This window comes from Hippocampus zosterae, chromosome 7, assembly GCF_025434085.1.
Source record: "Hippocampus zosterae strain Florida chromosome 7, ASM2543408v3, whole genome shotgun sequence".
Taxonomy (NCBI): domain Eukaryota; kingdom Metazoa; phylum Chordata; class Actinopteri; order Syngnathiformes; family Syngnathidae; genus Hippocampus; species Hippocampus zosterae.
In genome coordinates this window covers 5,454,621-5,475,966 of record NC_067457.1, presented here as the reverse complement: position 1 = coordinate 5,475,966, position 21,346 = coordinate 5,454,621, and the positions used below count along the sequence as shown (strand labels likewise).

Genomic DNA, 21,346 nt, shown 5'->3' with positions numbered 1-21,346 from the left:
ACAGTCGGAAATATTAAACGCAGCCTTGTATTTAAATCTCAGCTGAATAACGTCATTAACGCCAGTGCTTCTTTTCCAGTTATGGTTTGTGGTGAAGACACGTCCGCCAGCATCTCACTGTAAGTAATTTTTTTTTCCTGTCTTAATTAACTGAATTTAACTCAAACATTCTCAAGTGACATATGGGATTGTATATTATCAGTCATTTTTGAATGTATTTTCCTCTTTTGGAAATTGCTGTTGAGTTCACCAATGGCAGTGGACTGTGTTTGTATGTCTTTTATAGTACAAATTCATAAACTGTGTAATATTTGTTGAAATGCGCCATTTTGTTGGGATGTATAGTGGAAAAAACATCTGTTTCCGCTCTTTGTGTAATTTATTAGTTTGACCTGATCCTTGTGAGCCCTGTTGAAAGGGTGACAGCATTTTAGCTATTACAGGTATGGCCCTGTTGTGAAAGTACTCAAAAAAAAAAAAGACAACATGTGATTTAAGCTTATGTAACACAGGAGCCATTGTGGCCGTGTGAATTTCTAAGTACAGCGCTTCACGTTTTCGTCTCGCCTCAAATTAGCATTGCAGATTTGTCTGATCTGAAGCCTTCGGCCACCGCGCTTTTTATTTAGCATCTAACTGTCCACAATGGCACCAGATGGGAGATTTGCCGTCCAACCGTGCAACCCCCGTCCGCGTACACGTGAGCGGCGAGGATGAAGTACAGACACCAGTGACTGCTCAGAGGCATGCCAGCAGAATGGCAGCTCGTGGCCGAGCTCGAGTCTTTTCGGAGCTGCGGCACATTTGTTAGTCCTTCCGCTGCTTTGCGTCTTTGTCGAAGCGCAGTTTTTCCTCTCGTAGACCATTTGCAACCAGGAAGTCTTAGTCTTGTGTTTACACTAAGTCGGCATGCGATGTGGTTTATTGCAAAGCAGTTTTTCAGTGCTGTTCTTTCTTTCTTTTTTTTTTTTTTTTTACAAAAACCAGAGACAGGTTGAAGTATTTAACCAGCGGCTTTAGTTCACACGCACCCATGACAATAGTCCTATTATTAAGAAAAAGACCATTTCACTGCAGCAGCTCCAATAAGATCCACATTACTTCAAATCATTAAACATATAGGCTGGTAAAACCTTAGCCGAGACTTTTACGTCCAAGTATAGGTTTTGCAGTTGTTGGCATCAGCATCAGCAGACTTTATTGCCTTCCAAAATACGAGTAATGTATGTGGACACTATAATTTCCCTGCCACCTGTGTGACGGACGGTTGCTGCTGCACCGCAGGGCCCGTTCGAAGCTAGTGAATGCACACTTCCTGGTCTGCCTGGTGGAACCATACGGCTTGCCCGCTCACCCTGGGAAGACAGCATTATATATGTGGCTGTAAAGGAAAGGTTCAATGATGCTAATCATGAGCTGTTGAAAAGCAGAATGAAAAGGGAAAATAAAACCTATTGCCATATATCATTTTTAAAGAGACGCGGGAGGAGGAGGGGTTGGGGGGGCATTAGAAATTTACAGTTGTCATGTTTTGTAGGTGTGAGAGAGGGAAAAATAAGGAAACGTTTGAACATGGTGCAGATTGTGGAAATAAACGCGGTTGCTTCACTTTTCTGACACCACGTAAACGAATCCGTGACAGTCTCAGTGGCAGAGTGAGCAGGCCCTGCAATGAATCACGAAAATGCTGATGATAAATACAACACACTTTTTGTCTATTAGACAAGGCTAGGGTCCGACTAAAGAAGTTCCTGCCATCACTTCAACATACAGCTCTGACTTAAAGTTATTCCGTGACTACGCTTGTAACTCAAAATATTTGCATCTCAAATCGCCTTCGCTCATTGAAATGAATTGAAATACCGTGAATCTGTTCCAGCTGCCCAAAAATGACAAACAAGAAACGTTGTTCTGTTTTAATAAGAGAAATAGCACTTAATGACAGTAATATCGATTATTTTCTGCAGAGGATAAAGAATATATACGTGAGTAGAATTGTTGTATGCTCTGAAATCACGTGTTATCATTCATGTCAAAATGTAAATTTTTGACGATTTAAAAAAACTGTGACATTGATGCGCAGTTTGTTTGTCCGTCTATGACATTTCCCATTATGTGTCAGCATTAAGCTTGCTAATACAATAATAGGGATTCATTATCCAAGCATGCGGCCCAGACATGTTCACCATCTCCTTGCGTGTCTACCTTCCCCAATTACGGCCTCTCCTTTGCATTTTTGGCATGCCTCGGAGCGACGCAGAGTATGTGGCATTGCTTCACAAATCTCTTTCGAACCTGCGTGGAGAATTTTCAGAATATACTGAGTATACGCAAACGTTTCAACATCATACAAGTGACTTGATGTGTTCGAGCTCTAAGGAAGAACGTGGTAGCTTGGATATAAACAGAAACATCAGTACAGCACAGTGTTCCTACTAGTAATGGTTAAAATGTTGCAACTGAACATTTTGTGCCGGAACATCCGAAAGACTCGTTCTTCTGGGCAATGTGGGTGTCTGGAAATAATACCATTATTTAACTGACTCATGATGACAGTGCAACGCTATTATGGTTGTAGTCACAGGAATCAAAATTTACGACCGACCAAGATAAAATGATCCATCTGTTATTATATTTCATGCAATTTTATGACTCACTCGCTGTCTTTTGAAGCGCTCGCCGCCACCCATGATGAAATGAATTGCGAGCGCCTATTATTTGCAGGTTTCATAGCTTTGCACAGTTGCGCAATATGTATTTGCCTTCCCTATTAGCGAAGCTTCTTGTATTTTTTTTCATAGTCGACCATTTGGGTTTATTTTGTAAACAGACACGGTGAAATTGTAGCGACAGTATTTTAATCAATCGGCATTTTTATTATTTGTTTAACTTTTTTCGCGCACCCTGTAACCTGATGACATGATAAGCTGTCCACCGTAGTCACTGCTGTAGCCGAAAGGGTTCATGTACAGTCGTTTAACAGTCTTGCTAGTAGATGGCGGCATCACTTTCTGGGCTCCAACCCATCGGGCTGAATGGGACCTTTTGTTTGCCTCCATCGATTTCCTCTGGGTGGAACCGGCTCTTGCCAATGAACAGATTACCACAATCCAAAACACTTACAGTAATTTAAAGTCACCAAAATTGTTCAAGTAAGGAAAAGTGTTTGCTTTGCTCGAATCAATCCAGACGGTGACACGGAATGTAAACATCCACCCAATTTCGAAAATCAGTTTGTTGAGTAAATGTACTTAGTCGAATGACACCGCAACAGACGGAATCGGATTCTGCTCGGAGGTGAATCACTGGCGCTCGCTATTTTCATTCTCTTGGACGAAAATCAGGCTCGACATACTGCCAATGCAAATGCGTCGATGCCAAGAGAAAACTTCACCCATTCATCATCTTTACCCCGTCGAATCCCAGTGGTGCATACTTAAGGAAAGTCGGCCCATCAAACTGTCTACACCGACTCCAATCTTTACATCCTCCCTTAAGCCCCCCCCCCCCCCCCCCCCGCCCCTCCGCCTTCCGACAGCCCATGACAGAAATATCGAACGGCACATTTGACCCCGACTGACATTTTTTTTTTTCCGGAATTTGAAAGTATTCCATTCTAAGGATGTGAAGGGGAGCGAACACATTTCTTTAATTAAGTAAAACATTAAGCAGACGCCTTCGTTTCGTGGGCGCATATGCCCCTCAAAACAATGATGCATTGTCTCTCAAAGACACTGGCACAAACTTTTCACCACCGAGTGGTATTTATGAATTATTTTTAAAATGAGTTCATCAAGTGCCGACGTTCTCAACGGTCCCAATAAAAGCCAAAAGACACGCTTTCCATCCTGGTGAATAATTGAATGTTGGATGCATGAAATTTAATTAGGATTATTCTATTTTTTAAAAGCATGTAGCTAATACAGTAATAACAAAGATATAGTTGCATGATTTATCTCCCATTTGTTGCTGTCACACTTTTATCACTGCGGAATGAAACATCATATGTGCCGCTCTACTCGGTGTAGCTAATATCGTCTATTTTTGCACAATAAACACCATTCATTCATTCATTCATTCATCTTCCGAGCCGCTTGATCCTCACTAGGGTCGCGGGGGGTGCTGGAGCCTATCCCAACTGTCTTCGGGCAGTAGGCGGGGGACACCCTGAATCGGTTGCCAGCCAATCGCAGGGCACACAGAAACGAACAACCACTCGCACTCACACTCACACCTAGGGACAATTTAGAGTGTTCAATCAGCCTGCCACACATGTTTTTGGAATGTGGGAGGAAACCGGAGCACCCGGAGAAAACCCACGCAAGCCCGGGGAGAACATGCAAACTCCACACAGGGAGGCCGGAGCTGGAATCGAACCCGGTACCTCTGCACTGTGAAGCCGACGTGCTAACCACTGGACTACCGGGCCGCCACAATAAACACCATTTTAACAAAAACATTTTGATTGTATTTTCTCTCAGGAAGGCGGCACTTCATCACAAACCCCTGACTCGTGGCTGCGTTTATTTAATCAGAAGCTAACGAAAATACTTTGAGCAAATCTGAGCGAATACTACACGGCAGCCTGTCACTTGACCTTGCCGAATCTTCACCCAGCCTAGCTACCAAGTCATGGGCTGGGAACTCCAAAATGGGAGCTTAGAATGTATTTACAATGGCTGATTCAAAGTGTGAGAGGCAAGGGCGAAAAAAACCAAAACAATTTCGTTGCAGAAATGGCCCTGATGAGTGGATGATTTATCATGAGGGCTAAAGCCTGTCGAAAGGAGACGTTTTGTTTTGAACTCGACAACAGTTGGCCTTCCTCAAAGCAAACGATGACATCGGAAGCAAAAGAAACAAAAAGAAAATTGCAAAAACCTTTCCTCAGGATGCTAGTAACATCCCATATGGAAGGCATCAGGCAAGCGCACGCTAATAACAATGCGGCTATGAGTTTAATAAAGAGGAATGGAAGGAATTATGGCCCTCTCCCAGTCTGCGCCATCGTGTACTGCAACGCATTAGCGTGGCCTTGGCAACTTGCTACGCAGACTGGGAAGGATGACGGCGAGAGGAATGTAGGTGGGTGCCAGCCTTCCCCAGGATTAACCAGTCAAGTCCCCCTGTGGGCTTCCATGCTGCGGTACGCCGAGGGAACACACAGAGAGATGTCAGGGGTGGGCACGGGAGGGGGGGGGGCACGTTGACTTGCTCCGCCGGAGATAAAGGACCATCAAAAGCAGTTCAACCATAAATGTTGATTTGAGTCTTGATTAAAATGGAAGGAAGATTTATGGAGACTGCCTGGGGACATTTGACAGACAGACAGAGGGAGAAAGAGACGATAATTGTGAGGAATAAAGATAATTCCACATTGCGTGTTTAAAAACATTAAAAAAAAACATAACTTTGTCTCACACTGCTAGCATAATGCCAACAAACAAAGTAAAATGTCATAGTAAAGCGAACGAATTGCATTGGCCGTACAGTGTTTAGAGCAACAGACCCTTGAACACAAATGGTGCAGTAACACATATAGACGGACAATATATCAATAGTCAGAGGCATATACTGTATTTGAAATTCGTTAAGCTATACTGCAGCTTTCTGAGTCACTGATAGTTCCGATAGTTGTGAAAGTCTTCTTTGTTTCAATATCCTGTCATTATTATACTGCCCTCCTGTAACCAAGCCACTCACACTCGAGGGAGCCGCAATAAATTGTTTGTGATACAAATCGTATATTTGCGTTTCATACAATTTTCTGACTTTTTTTTTGTAAAGTGCAATTTATACAAGTTATATTTTCCTGCAAAAAATAAAAATTCATAGCTGGAGCCAATTCATGGCAACACCATTCAATTTATATGGAAGCAATTATTTGAGATACGCATGTTTTGAGTTATGAGTATGGCCCAAAAAAGAAATTAAAGTCGTAGCTCAACACACAACTGTATAAGAAAAAAAAAACAATATTGTTGTTGTTGTTGCTGGGTGGGGCACACGCCGATGGGGAAACCTCGTCTCTCCATGCGGGGACACGTCTGTTAGATCAGCCGCAAGAGCGCAGGTTGGTTCCGACCTCCGGCGTGGAGGGAAATCCAAATGGCACTATCAGGACGTGTCAGCGTTTCAGCTCCTGCTTGTGATTACTTAACGTCTGTGGTGGCGGCAGATTTCTACTTGGCTTGTCGTCGGTCTGAAGCGGAGAATTTAAACGCGCGTTTTCGACTTATCTTTGCCGCCTTTTCGATGAATTGTTTGCGACCGCACCAACAACAACAAAAAAAGCTTTCCGTTTTCATTCGTCGGTCCGCCATTCAACCTGCAGACATCTGCAGTGTTTGGATTGGAGGATTTGCCTCCTTCTTCTCTTTCTGTCGGGCGTTTTATTTTGACCCGTAGTCGTTTTCCCCCCTTTGCCGTCTGTGATGTCATTACCCGGACCACCAGAGTTGGACTTCTGTTCCTTCAATCTGGCCAGCTTTTTAGGAAGGATTACCAGGAGAAGGACTGGAAAAGGAAACTTACTACTGCTGCTTTTTTTTTTTTAATTTCTCAGCCGTGCCTATCTGTAAGTCAATGCCACTCTAATGCTGATATTAACCTACGGTAGTCACCGTGTAATTGATTTCCCACAGGCCTCAAGAATGCCGGGTAGATCAATATTAAGGCTGTGAAGCGCTTGTTAAAAAATATAATAAAAATTGCCAAAGCAGGCAAGGATACATTTATGTTGTCCAAAAAAAAAAAAAGTGTAGTAACTCATGAATTACAGGTGCACGCATGGCTGCCGGCGGCCCAACGACACCAAAATCACATCCATCTGCTTCCCATAATTGCGCTTCCATCAATATCATATTACCTGTTCCTTTAGCCGCCTATTGATCAGTTCTTCAGCTGCCGCTCATGCGCCGATTACGATGTGCTCTATTACCTGATTGGGGATGGTGTGCTCATTCGAGTGGGGTCGCCTGAGTGTTTATGATGCGGGCCATGCATTGATCCACATTTCAGTTCTAATACACGTTCAATACTTTTCTCCGGAGTGTGTTGTAAATTTCATTGATTACACCTATCGGCGCTGACAGCTACACGAGTGGATGGTGAGAAATTACAAATAGGTGTAAATCGCATTTTTTTAGTAGGAGATTATATTCAGGAGCTGATTATTTACAGTTAGCGCATTTAAATCACATTTCCGGATTGGCAGTTAGCATTTTATTTGAGTTTGTTCGTCTGTTATTCGTGACAAATGGCAACAGGACGGTAGCATTTTTTATTTGGGGCAAGGAAAAAAAAAAGGTTTTGTGACTCAAGCAGCCAAAAGATAATTAAATGAACCCTTTCAGAGACAGCGGGTCACTACAGTGGACATCTTACCATGTCATCAGGTTACAACGTGCACGAAAGGGTGAAGAGTGATTTTTTTTTTCTTCCCAAGTCTTGCTCGGCCACTATCGCTATCGTGTTAAACACCCGGAATATTTATAATCATAAATCCTTACGTGCATGATGGACACAGCAGATGTGGAGCCTCAAAACCTGATACAGTGTCGCAGTGTCGCAATGGGCGGGGCTAACTTGCCTGGTGTGTGGCAAAGTGTCGCCAACTCCATTTGTTTTGGTCCGTTTTGTCGACAGAATGCTACTCTTGCTTGCTACATTTTTTTTTCAATCAATCCAGAGTATACTGCCCACCCCACCCCTTCCCCAACCAATTGAGATAGGCTCCAATTGGTTGTTCCTCAGCAAATCCCTCCATAAAATCAGTCAAATCCATTATGTGTTTTTGGGCTTGCCAACTAACAAATCAACCAATGATCAAACAGCAGCGCGAGAGAGGAGCGGAGTTTCACGCCGTCATCTTTTCACGTTTGTTCCTGAGATAGTTGAGGGGTCAAAAAGGGGGGCCCTGGCTCAAATTCATCCCATAGGGTCTTTCAAAATAGACACTCATCTCCCCTCAGGGGAGAAACAGACCATCTTGTTTTTCAAAGTATGTTAAAAGAAAATCTCCCTTGATTCACGTCTGGAAACACTAAATCAACGACGGACTCTTCCTGTATATCCCCCCCCCCCCCCCCCCCCCCCATCATCTGATTTACTCATTTGAACTTTGAGCAAATTTGTCTCGCAAGAGCTCCACTTTTCCACGGCCTTGCGCACGATAAGTGTGGTGAACATTTCACCGCAGCATCGCCTGATGGGAAGGATGTAGTTTGGTTGTCTGCGAGCGTTGCAATCAAGGCTTTTGGGGCTGGAGTAGGCGAGTATCTTTCAGTTCAGGGTCGGGCAATTCTGTTGGGGTTGTAATGTGGGGAACTGGAACAAGACGAGAAGAGAAACTTGATTTAAAAAAAAAAAAGATTCCTTCTTGATGGGTATTGAAAGCATGAACCCTTTCGGGGACACCGATCGCTGCAGTGGACGGCTCATCGGGTTCTCACGTTATCATTATTTGGGCATGAAAGGGTTAAACGGTGTCGTTTTCATACGATTTGACAAAGTTTAAAATCAGTCATATTTAAAAAAAAAAAAATTCATTTTATTTTTTTGGTGCCTGCACACAAACCAAATCTTCTCGCTTCGGTGCCGCGGGGCCGCTCGGCTGAGGTCATACTGGGACACTTGTTGTGAAAGTATCAATAAAAGACAAATAAATGACAAGTCTGTCATCGGGATTGTAAAAAAAAAAAAAAAAAAAAAAAAGTCGTCCCAGATACCGACGCAATATTTGTTTACGGCAGGGTACAAAATTGATTTGCAGCTTTTCTTCATTGTGGTTTGCCGGTTCCGCTCATAGTGAGCATCAGTCTACCTGAGAGCAACAGGCAGAGTTGGGGGGGGGGGGGGGGGGGGAGAGAATAAGTAGGGACTCATTACGGTTTGAAAAACAATCTCATCATTGTGGCAGATGAGCAGTAATTATGACAACATTGTCAGCGAATTCATCTCATGTGTGATTTTTTTTTTTCTTTCTGTAAACCGTTGTTCCGAGACACGCACGATGACCACATCTGTTTGTAGTTAGTATCGGGATCTTCTATTTCAACCCATGTGTTTCCTGTCACGGAGCGAAAGGAAAAGAAAGATGGAAAATGTGTGTGGCCAGCAATTTCTATTTTTCTTGGGGAATGTCTTGTCTCTTGTCTCCCCTCTGATATTCAGGTCTGACCTGGACGCCTGGATTACTTCCCGCTTCTTTCTGCCCCCGCCCCCCCCCTTAAATTGAATAGAATTGCTGTCAATCTCCTGTTTAGGTTGTTATTCATCACACTCTTGTCTTTGACCTTTCACCATCCACTCACTTGTATGCGCTCCCGTCTTTGTCGGAGACTGTAAATCTCGGTTTGCTCCGCGCCCGCGATGAAAACTGTAAATCTCTGACCTGTTTGCAGCCTCTCAATAAAGCGTCCCGTTCCTAAAGGGGGGGGGGGGGGGATATTGTTCCTATCTCCGGCTCCAATGAGGGGAATTAAGTGTAGCCGTGCTTCCAGCAGTACGCAGGAAGGGAGGACATTGTCCAATATACTGGGGGAGGGGGTTGGGGGGGGGGGGGGTCACTGCCGAAGATAATAAAGCTCTATGATATTTTCTCATGCTGACGGATAATATTTGCTCAGACTGAACTACTGAAAGTCAGGGAGGACATGTGAGTCACCAGAAGTCAACACTCACTATAACTTTTGTTGGGGTGGGGGGTGGGGCTCAGAGTAGTAATTCACTATTACCAAGTCCTTTGTGTTGCATTTCAAGATAAAATGTGCTCTGCAAAGCATGACTGATTGCTTTTGAAAAAAAAGGAAAAAGATTTCAGCATTAATAATGATGGCACCAATAATAATAATTTTCTTCATAATCATTCAACCCTTCCATGCACAAATAATGACATACAACAAGATAACATGATAAGCCATCCATTGTAGTGACCACGGTCCATGAAATGGTTAAATGCTCTTTAAGATAACATTGTGTCGCATTTTATGGGGTTAATGTTGTTAACTCGGCATCAAATTGCAGGCTGGTTAATCCGAGAAAGGCAAACGCACCATCTTTGCTTTTCGCAAAGTTTTGCATCACCTGGATGGGTGTTTCTGACCAGGAGAGAGATGACCAAGATTAACTCATTCAGTAATTCTAGACCAAGTCTGAAAAGACGTTTAAAAACGTCTTTGGGAGTGAATGAGTTAAGGAGATTTGCCTTCCCTCTCCTCGTCGTTTTGCTAAATTCCGAAAGCCGATCACGTCCCTGAGGAGTTTCTCAGAAACTTCATCCCATCTAAGCGAGTCCTCGGAGAGGGACGGGCAGGCAGAGGAGAGGCGACACGACTCTCCTGACATCTGTTATGTAGAGTGTGGCATCTAATTTCCCTTCTGCTCAGAGGGGGGAAAAAAACTAAACAAAGAATGGGAAGTGCAAGGGAAGCAAACAATTAGGACGCAGAAAGGAAGCGTCTTTATCTGTGTTTGTGTCGCGCTCCCTTTTAAAGACTTAATAGAAAGGATGTGAGGTGACCTTTGGGGTGACGTGGGGGGGAGTGCTGTTTTGAAAATCAGCTTGAAAGACAAACCAGGGTGACAATATTTGAGAAGCGCTGAAATACACGAGCACAGTCGGATAAAGGAAAAAAAGTTATTAAAATGCCATTTTTAAAAAATTGTATTTAATTTAACGACCCCCCCCCCCCCTCCATACCACTCGAGAGAACTCCAACCGCACTTTCACTGAGTTAAGCGGACAATTTTTTTTTTTAAGTTCACGTCGAACGTCTTTTCTTAATCGTAACTCGAATGACATCGCCAAGAAAATGTGGTTCGGTAAATTTAGTTTTCTTGCTATTACGCAGTATAATATTTCTATTGAAGTGTTTTTGATGGAACACGATATATATATTTTGGAGTGGCAGTAGTTCTCTTCCCGTCTCGAACAAACGGCTTGACTGAAACCTTCCGTTTGTGTATTACCTTCTGTAATTTTTTTTTTTCCATTCAAATCCAATCCTTCAAATTGAACAATACCAAGCGCCCGACTTCCCTCAATATAGCACTCCCACCCTGTCCAAGAACTTGCGATGCACTTGCCATGCACTTTTCCGGGGTCAAAGTTCACCCAAAGATATCCACCGGAGAGGTCAGCTTCATTAGATTTTAATGATCCTCCCTGAGGGTAAGTTTTCGTCCTTGCACCCTTTACTCCTCAGCCGACCCAGCCCTTTTTTTTTTTTTTTAAACATCTGAGTTGACAACCCATTTCCAAACGTCAATAACATATTGAACCTATTCTTCAAACTGGCTTTCCTTTTCCCTCCCTCCCTTTTCCAGTGAAATGTAAATTAAGCGAACCACCAAAGGCGTCGGAGCCGAATCAACAGGAATCCTCGCTCGAACTGGCGCTGGGCGCACGCTGTAATCAACGAGAGGGCTGCGTTCATTTAACAAGCTGTCAGCAGGAGAGCGCTCAAATGGAAAATAGAATACACAAGGATTTGGATGCGTTCCCAGTAATTATTGTATCATATGAATCGCCGGCGTCGCCTTGATCTGCCAGGTTGGGAGGAAACGCGGGTGCAAAATCTTCGACCCTTCGCAGGCGGGATTTTTGGGTGCAATCGCGCAAAGTAAACCGGTTTGACTTTGAAACCAATGAAAATCGGGCCGGTTCAAGTGGAGCTGGACGCGTAATTAAAGCCATCACGTGCCATGTAATTTGCGAGCCATTCAGGAAGTTGTAATGAATAGACGGCAGCGGGATCAAGGGGATTATAGATGTATTTTTTTTAACTTTGATTCCTTTTCCACTTGTGAGCTCAGTTGGAAGCTATGCGTTGCCTTTCGAATGAGCGTTCGGACCGGTGACTCAAGCCCTTCCATTAACCATCTCGACAACGCAGATCCCCGTTGTCATGCGTGTTTGCCAGCAAACCTAGAATGATGAGAGAATTGTTTCAATCTGTAGCTTCCCCCCCGCCCCCCCAAAAATTCAGCTTTTCAGAGGTTTATCCTTAAATGAGACGGTTCGAGTGCATGCGCCGGAATCTACGAAAACTCCAGCCATGCACGCCGTCAAACTGCACTTTACGCTATACTCGCGCTAGGCCAGAAAATATATTTTCCGTGTTGAAGAATATTTCCCCAAAAATTTAACGGTGACCTCTGCTTGACCCTTGCGCCAAATCATAGTGACAATGAGACATGGTACATATAAGCACAACCCCGCCGGCTATCAACAAAACGGCCACGTATTGATCCTCGCCGTCTCCCTGCCGCGAAGGGTCCCGACTCGCCTGAGAATGCAATTTGAATGCGTCAAGTGGGGAGGGTTGCCTATTTGTTTGGGAGGATAAACATCACATTTGTGTGTGTGTGTGTGTGTGTGTGTGTGTGTGTGCGTGTGTGTGTGTGTGTGTGTGTGTGTGTGTGTGTGCGCGCGGCTCACGCCACGCGACTCCATTAACCGGTCTGCGGGTATCGGTCTGCAGTTTATGATGAGCACGCTCACAGGTCAACAGGTCAAGGGAAAGGGGGAGAGGGTCGAAATATGTCAAAGTCCCCCCACCCCCCAAAAAAAAGGTTCCCCAATCAGCTGGCTGAATTGATTGCTGAGACATCAGAAAGACCCCCCTCCCAACCTGGACACTTCTGCGAGCTATCAACCTCTCATTTATGTAGACAAATGCAATATTTTCATTGCAAAGTAAATCAAACTCGAAAGTAAAACTTTGTCTAATTTTAGTTGCCGTCGTCGGGTTGAATCAAACACACACACACAAAAAAAAACTACATTGAAGAGTAAACGTTTTAGTCAGGATTTCAGTTCCAAATACAAAAGTCTGAGGAAAAAAAAAACATTTCAAGAATATCTTGTCATCTTATAAATTAGGATCTCTGAAATAGGCCGCACAGCTGAATGCGAGTACCATTTGTGGAGGCTCCGCGTGAAAAGTTTGATACTAGAAGAGACTCCTGCAACATGAACAACACGTAGCAAAGCGCTCGCTTTTTGCTCCTCTTTCCACCACATCTTCCCGTGCTTTCATTTTGGAAATTGAAAGGACAGTCCAGGGAATAGATTTGCACGGGAAGGAAATATAAATTTCCTCTTATGAGGCCTGTCAGAAAATTTCCAGGACTGATGTGGGTGATGTCAGATTTATTTCAAATCCCGACTACAAGTTTTCATCCATCTGCAGTGAACAGTGAACAACCAAAAAACAAACAAACAGGGGGGCAGGTCAGATGTTCTGCTCGGGTCAGGAACTGTCAGATGTTCAGGGTATCACGGGCAGGTACGTTGGTGAAGTATCCGCAGGGGGGGCAGGATCTCTTTGCAGATTTTCTGGTTGATTGTATGGCGCACGTTGAAAGGAAAAACGCCTCCTTCTGCAGTTTAAACTTGAAATTTTAAATTTGTGATACCTGTCCTGGAATTTTTCTGACACACGCCATGGCACTTGATCGAAACTCAAAAACACCGATTACAAAAAAAAAAAAAAAAAAAAAAAAAAAGCGACGTTTATTTCGCATGATTGTTGCATCCCGAAACGATCGCAAGGCCTGTTTTGCACGATCTCAACTTTGGTGAATGTCTCCGATCAACTTTAAAACGCTTTGGTGTCAAGCTGTGTCATCCCAGCCAAAGTTGTGACCCGTCATTTGATAGAATTTGAGGTTAAAAGGTCTGTAAAAGTCTCTGAGCCGAAGCAGGACATCCGAGGGGATCTGCGGGTGGGGCCTGCCCTTTGACTTCCCCAGGCAGCGCGGCCTGCTGCTCCCCTCCGGCTTCTTCAGGCACGGGAAGCCTTTGGTCTGGTTGAAGTAAAAGTGCTTGTCTGTCACCACGCGTTTCAGTCCCAGGAAATCCTGGACGCGACCCATCTCTCCCGCGGGGTCCGTCACCAGGCGCTCGCCGCTGACGAACAGGAAGCTGGAAAGCGGGAAGTAGCGCAGCCAGTTCTCCAGGTGCTTGGCGTAGATCCCGATCCGCACCGCGCTCCAAGACGTGTCGATGAGGCCCGTGGTGGCGTTGCGGAAGGCCAAGTTCTTGAAGGACGGGAGGCCCGGTGACTTGGACACGGTCTGCGTGTAGTCGGAAACGGCGCGGGTCACGGGGTCCCGCACCACCACGATCAGCTTGGTGTGGCGACTCATGGCAAAAACACGGCGAGGGGCTTCCTTTGTGATGAAATAACTGGGTGTCTTCTCCATGGTGATCTGACCATCTAGTGTCCGGGGCATCAGATTCCTGAGAAAAGAGGGGGGGGTAGGGGGAGAATGCAATCAATATGAATGTGTGAAGTTTGCCTGTTCTCCCAGTGCCTGAGTGGGTTTTCTCCGGGTATTCCGATTTCTTCCCACATTCCCAAAACACGCGTAGCAGGTTAACGGAAAAAAAATTGATCCCGGGTGTGATTGTGAGTGCGGAAGGTTGTTTGTCGATATGTGCCCTTGCGATTGGCTGGCGACCAGTTCAGGGTGTCAATCTATCCCGAAGACATCTGGGATAGACTCCAGCACACCCGTGTGAGGATAAGCGAATCAGAAAATGGAAGAATGGCTGCATGAATGTTACCATGAGCACATCCTCTAATTTAAAAAGTGTTTTTTTCTCCTTTGGTGAGACTCATAAAGCTCAGATACTTTATGGGCTCCTCGATTGTTTGTTCTTGGCTATTAGTGGAGACTTGATATACGATTTATTTATTTTTTTTGTTTATCTGACTTTTCAACATGCCGCTACAGTTCAAAAAGTTTTACGACGCTCCCTCTTTTCTTCCTGTCATTTACGCGCACTCCGTTTTTACTAAACGCATCCACGCGAGGCATTCATTCAACGGTCACGTTTTATTTCGGGCTTTTACGGCGGGCCAAGAGCTGCACCGCAAAATGCTTTTTTTTTTTTCTAACCTTTCTGTTGCTTTTATTTAATGACATGAGAGGGACCCGATATTAAAAAACATCACTCAGTGGAAGTTCTGCATCACCGCACTACAGTTAAATGTAAAAAGGTAGCCTTGACTTTTATAGCTTGGGAAACGTACCTCCACCTTTTTTGGGGTCTGGGAAGGGAGTAGAATAATTAGCCCCGTGCGGCACATAATGGTATCTACCGTTTTGCTGACTGTCTCTAACTGTCTCCTACTTTAATACGTCTGTGGCAATGGCATTATCTTTAAAAAAAAAATCTTTTTGATAAAGCTAATAAATTTAACCATGCAGGTGTTCCTTTGTGGAAAGTGAGAGTATAACCGGGCAAAAAAAAAAAAAAAAAGGTATGCGCCTACGATACGTGAGGTTATCCAAGGATAATCTCACCGTGTTCTCATTAAATCTTGGCTATTGCTTTTGGCTCGCCGCTTATTATCGTTCTCGTCCGTTTTTTCGGGGGTGTTGACATATTTCTTGATTCATCGCTTGTAGAAGTTGATGACTCAAGTGGAGAGGATGTATTACCTTTTAAAATAAAAGATGGGAACGAGGGGTGCCAAACCAGATTGTATAAAGCACGGGGGGGGTGGAATGGTGAAAAACCTGATTGGGATCATATATTTCGTGCAGATGCTAGTGTAGTGGTAAAAAAAAAGGCATAACCCCTGTTGTGAGCAGCATCCTGCCAATTTTCCTCATGCAAAAAAAGGGGGGGGGGGGGCGGGGGCGTGGGGGAATTTTATTTGGTCCGTGTCAGAGACATCTGACAGTAGGAGTCGTCTTAGTGGGGAGCAGCGCCAGGGTTAGAACTGCGAAAGCTCTCTCAGCGGATTTCAGCAAAGTCCCCCCGCCCCCTCCCCCCGGAGCAAGCATATTTAGACGGTTTGGGCTTTGCGGTTGGTATCTAAGTGGAAGGCTTATAGCGCTCTGAGCTTTGATGGGAGATGGCTCTCGGTTGTGTGATGTTATGTCAGGGCGACAGCAAGCACACGACGTTGGGTTTTAATAAGACCAGTTGTGCTCCGTGGGGGCTGGGGCGACACAAAGTCAGACAGCTTTTAGCAACAACCAAAAAAAAAACACCACAAGGAGAAAAGCTGGAAAAAAAAGACAGTTTCCAAACTAGCTTGTATGAAAATGTCTGAGGATTTGTTTGAAGGAAGTACTTGAAGCCAACGCGTGAGCGGCGGCGGCCTCTCGCGCTGTGGGCACTCAAGTGAAACTGTGGTTCGCAGATTTATTTCAGGCACGGCGTGACGTGAGTGATGATATAGAATCTGGATCCAAGGAATGGTTTAAAAACACTTTTGGGGAGGAAGTGCCAACTGAGAAGCCTCTTTGGATTTTTTTTTTTCCGCTGCTGTAGTACATTCACTCATTTAATTTAACCCCTTTGAGGGATAGCGGTCACTACAGTGGACAGCGCATCATGTATCGGCTTGCTAGTAAGCAGCTTTACGTGTTGATAAAATTCCCTTCAATGGAACTGAGAAAACATTTCCCCCTTGAACCAAAATGCCAACCTGTTTATTGCTAACAAAAATTAAAAAAAAGAAATGCGTGACACCATTTTTCCAATTCGGGAGGAGGATTTTTTTTGTTTATTTTTGCGTCATTTGAGTCACTAGCCTAGCATGAAAATGACGCGTGCTTCCCTGTCGTCTGATGTCATAAACCCTGACGCTGAAAATAACGTCACAAAAAATAGACAGAAAATCAAACAAAATCACCCCCCCCCAAAAATTGGAGGACATTATAGCCATTCCCACGGTTTCAAAAAGTGTGGTCCAATCACCTTGCGCGATAGCAAAAGTAGCCCGTTAACATACGGCGGCTCAATGTTAACTCATTCACTCCCAAAGACGTTTTTAAACGTCTTTTCAGACTTGGCCCAGAATTAGCTGGTAAAAAATGAGTTAATATGAATTTTTATTGAGCAAATATCATCGATTAAGGAATCATATGCATGTCTTGCATCAAAGATTGCTTGTAATAGATTGTATGTTTTGGGGGAAAATCCTCCGAGGGGAAATGGAACGAATGTGCGTCCGCTCGTGTTGTAAACAGTACAAGAACTGTCTCTTTGCAAACATCCAGCGTTGGCTCCCTGGAAAGAAAACCTCTCGCATGGTTCACTTGACCTCAAGTCGATGTGAAAGCAACCGCTGGCCTGCAATCACGCAGGAAGCCCACACAGCGATTGAGAAGAGGAGGAAGAAGAATGCCGGGTGGCGGTTAGCGACAAAGACACGCTAGAGGCAGAGCAAAGAGAGACGGTGGCAGGAAAGGAAGGAAAGAATCGCAATCAAAACAAAAGTCACTCGCCAGACTGGAGCGCCTTTTTTTTCCTTTTTTTTTTCTTATCTTGTAAAGTCGTTTTTTTTCTTCATGTTTTTACTTCAGGAGGCCCCAAACAAATTCACCAATTTCCCCCAAATTCAAAGGAACCAGGAAGTGATATTTCCCCTTTTGTCTTAGCATATGGCATTCAGTCACGACGCAGATGATCTGGCCGTACACACACACACACGCACACACACAATCCATGTGTGTGGTCTTAAGGGTTTATTAGAGACCATTTACACGGCGGCGGACTTTGCAGGTTGCTGTTTACGACTCGGATATGGACACGCGTGAGTCAGCCGTGCTGTTGTTGCTCAAACGGGGCCAATCCCAATTGCATTTCCAGATATAAAATTGCTTGTAACCGTGAAAAGTTTCCTAATTGCAACGGAAGAAAAAAAAATAAAATAAATGAGATCAAGCAACATCCCAAAACAGATCGCGGTCCAAACCCAATGGTTCCACTTTCTCAAACGACGCATCTAAAGACCGTTTTTCCTCGCCCGCCATGTTGGCATCATTTGCGGCTTTGTTTCCAATCTTCCGACGCGAACATTTTGAATGATGTTTTGAGGCGCAAACGGGCAAAAACGCAAAACGTTGGGGACCCAACCGCACGCGACCATCCGAACGCGCCGTCCAATCCGCAGGACGGTTCCACATCTGGGAGCAATGAATTTTTAGAACCACGCAATGTGTGTGTGTATGTGTGAGAGTGAGTGTGTGTGAGAGAGAGATGAAGGAAGTGTTTCTGACGTTTTCTGTTCCGTGACGTCCCGAATGCTGTGATCTGTGGCGACACAAGCTGGCCGGTGACCAAGGCCCCCGGCCCCTCACCCCCCCGCCCCCCCCCCCCTTTGTGGCCCCTGCTCGGCAACGCAAAATGGGACTCCTCCAAATCCTGAATTTCAGAGTCAGATGGTAGCGATTCAGAGGGCCCAAACCGCAGGGTATAATCACCGAGGATCATTGAATGCAAGTTGTCATCATGCGCAGTTTTCCTTCTGACACGCTCATGCATGCGTGCCCTTTTTTCCTCTTCTCCCACATTATCGAACCGGGTTCACTCTTCCACCCCCCCCCCCCGCTGTCCAAGAATCCATCCATTCTTCCAAAGGAATAGACTTTGTGCAAATATATCAACATCCTTAACCACTTAAGCCAGCGTGTGTTCAAAGGCGAAGCGGCTCCCTGTAACTCGCTGGAGTGTGGAGGGAGACGTTTGTCATTACCGAGGGCAAATACAGGCCCCAAGAGCTTCCTACGGGCTGATTAGAAGTAAGAAACTGGAATCGGCTGCATGAAATGTTCTTGCCTCACGTTGCCTTTAAGGACTCGAACCGAAGAAAGCTTGACCGAGTAATACGTCCTTCCAGTAGACCACAATTTCCCTTTTTTTTTTTTTTGCGGAGGGGTGTGTTGATTTTTTTAAAACAATTTAATCCGTATTATGCTTTACACCATTCTGCACACCTCAGGTTATTGTTGGCAGACGCTACGGTGTAGCGAAAAGCATTTTTCGCCAACAAGGTTTTGCATCTCTGGGGTAGGTCGGTTAGAAAAGAGTGGAAAAATATTTGTAGTTGAAAAAAATAAAAAATAAAACGCGACACGTACAAAGGCCCGGAAGCCACAAAAGTGAGCGAGCGCTGGTCAGTCAGGGTCCACCACAACCTGAAAGACGCAGGAAGTCACCCTTTTCCATTCACTCGGCTCCACGTTTTTGACTTGAATACGTTTGATAAAACAAACAACTTGGCAACTCCTCCGCACCCCGTCCCCGTCGTATAATTCGATTAGGATAATGTGATTTTCATCGGTATGTTAACAAGGGAATGAAACGATGACAGCAAAGTCAAAACAAAGTGAAAGATAACTGCGCAAGTTGGAATACGCGCAGGCTGGTAGTTGGCGGTGTCATTCGGAAAAGAAACTTTACGCTCGTGCAATACAACTGCTGTGCTTATGGCGCTTTTGAATTAAAAACAACAACAACAAAAATGCTCCACTTAACGGTGAACGCCTGCGGTCCCGTAATTCGATGTATTCAGGTTTTTTGGGGGGTAGTGTCTCGTCCCGTGATTCACTGAAAAACTTGCTTACTTATTACTTTTGTGCGCAAGCATCTGCTGGCATCTTGATATCACTAAGAAGTAAGTTGCGCAGCTTCATTTAGACAAAAGTAGTAATGTGCCGCCCTTCTTGTGGCACTGATAGGGAATTTTGAAGCGTTTTGGGTGGGGGGGGCTCAATTGTTGATCGTCATTCTTTGTGACAGGGTTCTCGCTTTGCAAAAAAATATGAACTGTACATTGCATGAAAAAAAAAATGGCTAAATGTCACCATGTGCAACGTGGCCTTTTTATGAATAAGCGGGACGGATTTTGAGATGGAGTTTTTTTTTTTAGGCCGATTCCAAAATTTTTCAGCTGCCCGAGGACAGCTCGGATAGGCTCCAGCACCCCCCGCGACCCTAGTGAGGCTCAAGCGGCTCGGAAGATGAATGAATGAATGAAAAAATTGTTCTGTTACTGGAATCATTGGATCATTAATTTAAAAATATATCGGCAACTCAAAAAAAATAATCATAAAAAAAGAAATTGGGGTTCCTTATACTTCTAACGATAAGAATGAATGGATTTTTTTTTTTTTACAAAACTCGTATTTGTTTGACTTTACAATATCTCAGCTCTCGTGCTTTAAACTGCTGAGACCCAACGTATCCCATTTTTATTTGCAAAAGTATTTTCCACCGTCAGAATCATGTTCGCTGCGATTATCCGCACACCCCCAGATTGTTTTCACCTGTTTCGGATTACCCCCCCCCCCCCCCCTTTGCATTCAGGCCGGTATGACGGCTCGTCTGTGTGCCAGCATGCCTGTTCCTCTTTGCTGGTGCATTCCTGCCGGCGTTTTCTGTTTCCTGTTCTCGCCGGCGTAAATTGCCTCCCTTGTCGAACATCGACTGACTTTGTGTTGACTATTTAAGCGCACTTCTGGAAGGCCATACGAGCGGGTTTACGCGCATTAGCGTGGACGGCCGCGTCACCGCTGCTTGCTCGGCTTATCGAATGGGAAAATCTGCAGCGGTGTTCTTGTCCGGCCCACATGCGGGGACCACTCGTCCGGCTTTATCGCCAAGCTATACCCCGCCCTGCCCCGCCTTGGGTGCGCTCTCCTAAACACAGGCCGGACGCCCTGAAGATGGGGTGGGGAGATGAGCAAATTACAGATTGTCGTTGCTTGCTGACCCCACTGATGTCATCGCGTCCTCGCCGCAGTCCCATAATTGGGCTGTTAAAATGGAAATGATGGAAATGTGTGGTGTACTGTGACATCCCCGCGGATGAGTCCCGTGGACTGTACACAAATAACATATTTCCTCCATTTAAAAAAGTGATGCCGTTGTTTTTTCTTTAAACGGGTATGGTTTTAAACCATATGTCACATTAGTCGCCAATATTAGATTGATTACACCCTGTAATTAATACTACAAATTTTGTGCCACAAAAGCATGTCCGTGTCTTCCAGTAAACATAATTAGTACGCGTTCCGGGAATGGCTGAAACTCGCAACCTTGACAGAACTCAGCAGACGGAAGGAGGACAGTACGGCCTTATAAGGAGCGGGACCGTTTCTACCCCTGGAGCACTTAAAAGCGCCATCCTGTAACTTAATGGCGATGAGACAATTTTCGGCTTTGCTGCTGACTTTGAAGTCATCTTTTACTGAATACCAGCTCGCCATTGACAAAAAAACAAAAAAAAACAAAATGAACCCTTTCAGGCACAGCGGTAACTACAGTGGACATCTTACCACGTTATCGGGTCACAGACATGCACGAAAGGGTTAAACAAGCTTTTTTTTCAACACACTGTAGCATTTATCTTTGCACACGTGCAAGAGAAGAAAAAAAACAAATACTCTCGTAAAATCGGTCCTGGAAATGAGCAGGGGACCGGTGCAAGTACAAAACTTTAATCGACTCAGTGTGAAATTGTCTGGCAACTCCCTAGGCACCGGCCAATAAGAGCGCTCGATACTGTCTGATCCCCGACAAGTCACTTTCCGA

General features: G+C 44.7%; 1 long non-coding RNA gene across 1 annotated transcript in view; it reads left to right on the top strand.

Moving 5' to 3' along the window:
* Nucleotides 1–21,346, top strand: part of LOC127604921 (uncharacterized) — a 48,337-nt gene that overhangs the window by 5,990 nt on the left and 21,001 nt on the right. The window contains exon 2 of the long non-coding RNA XR_007963436.1: nucleotides 80–119. This is a non-coding gene — a long non-coding RNA (uncharacterized LOC127604921). The remainder of the gene's footprint in view (nucleotides 1–79; nucleotides 120–21,346) is intronic.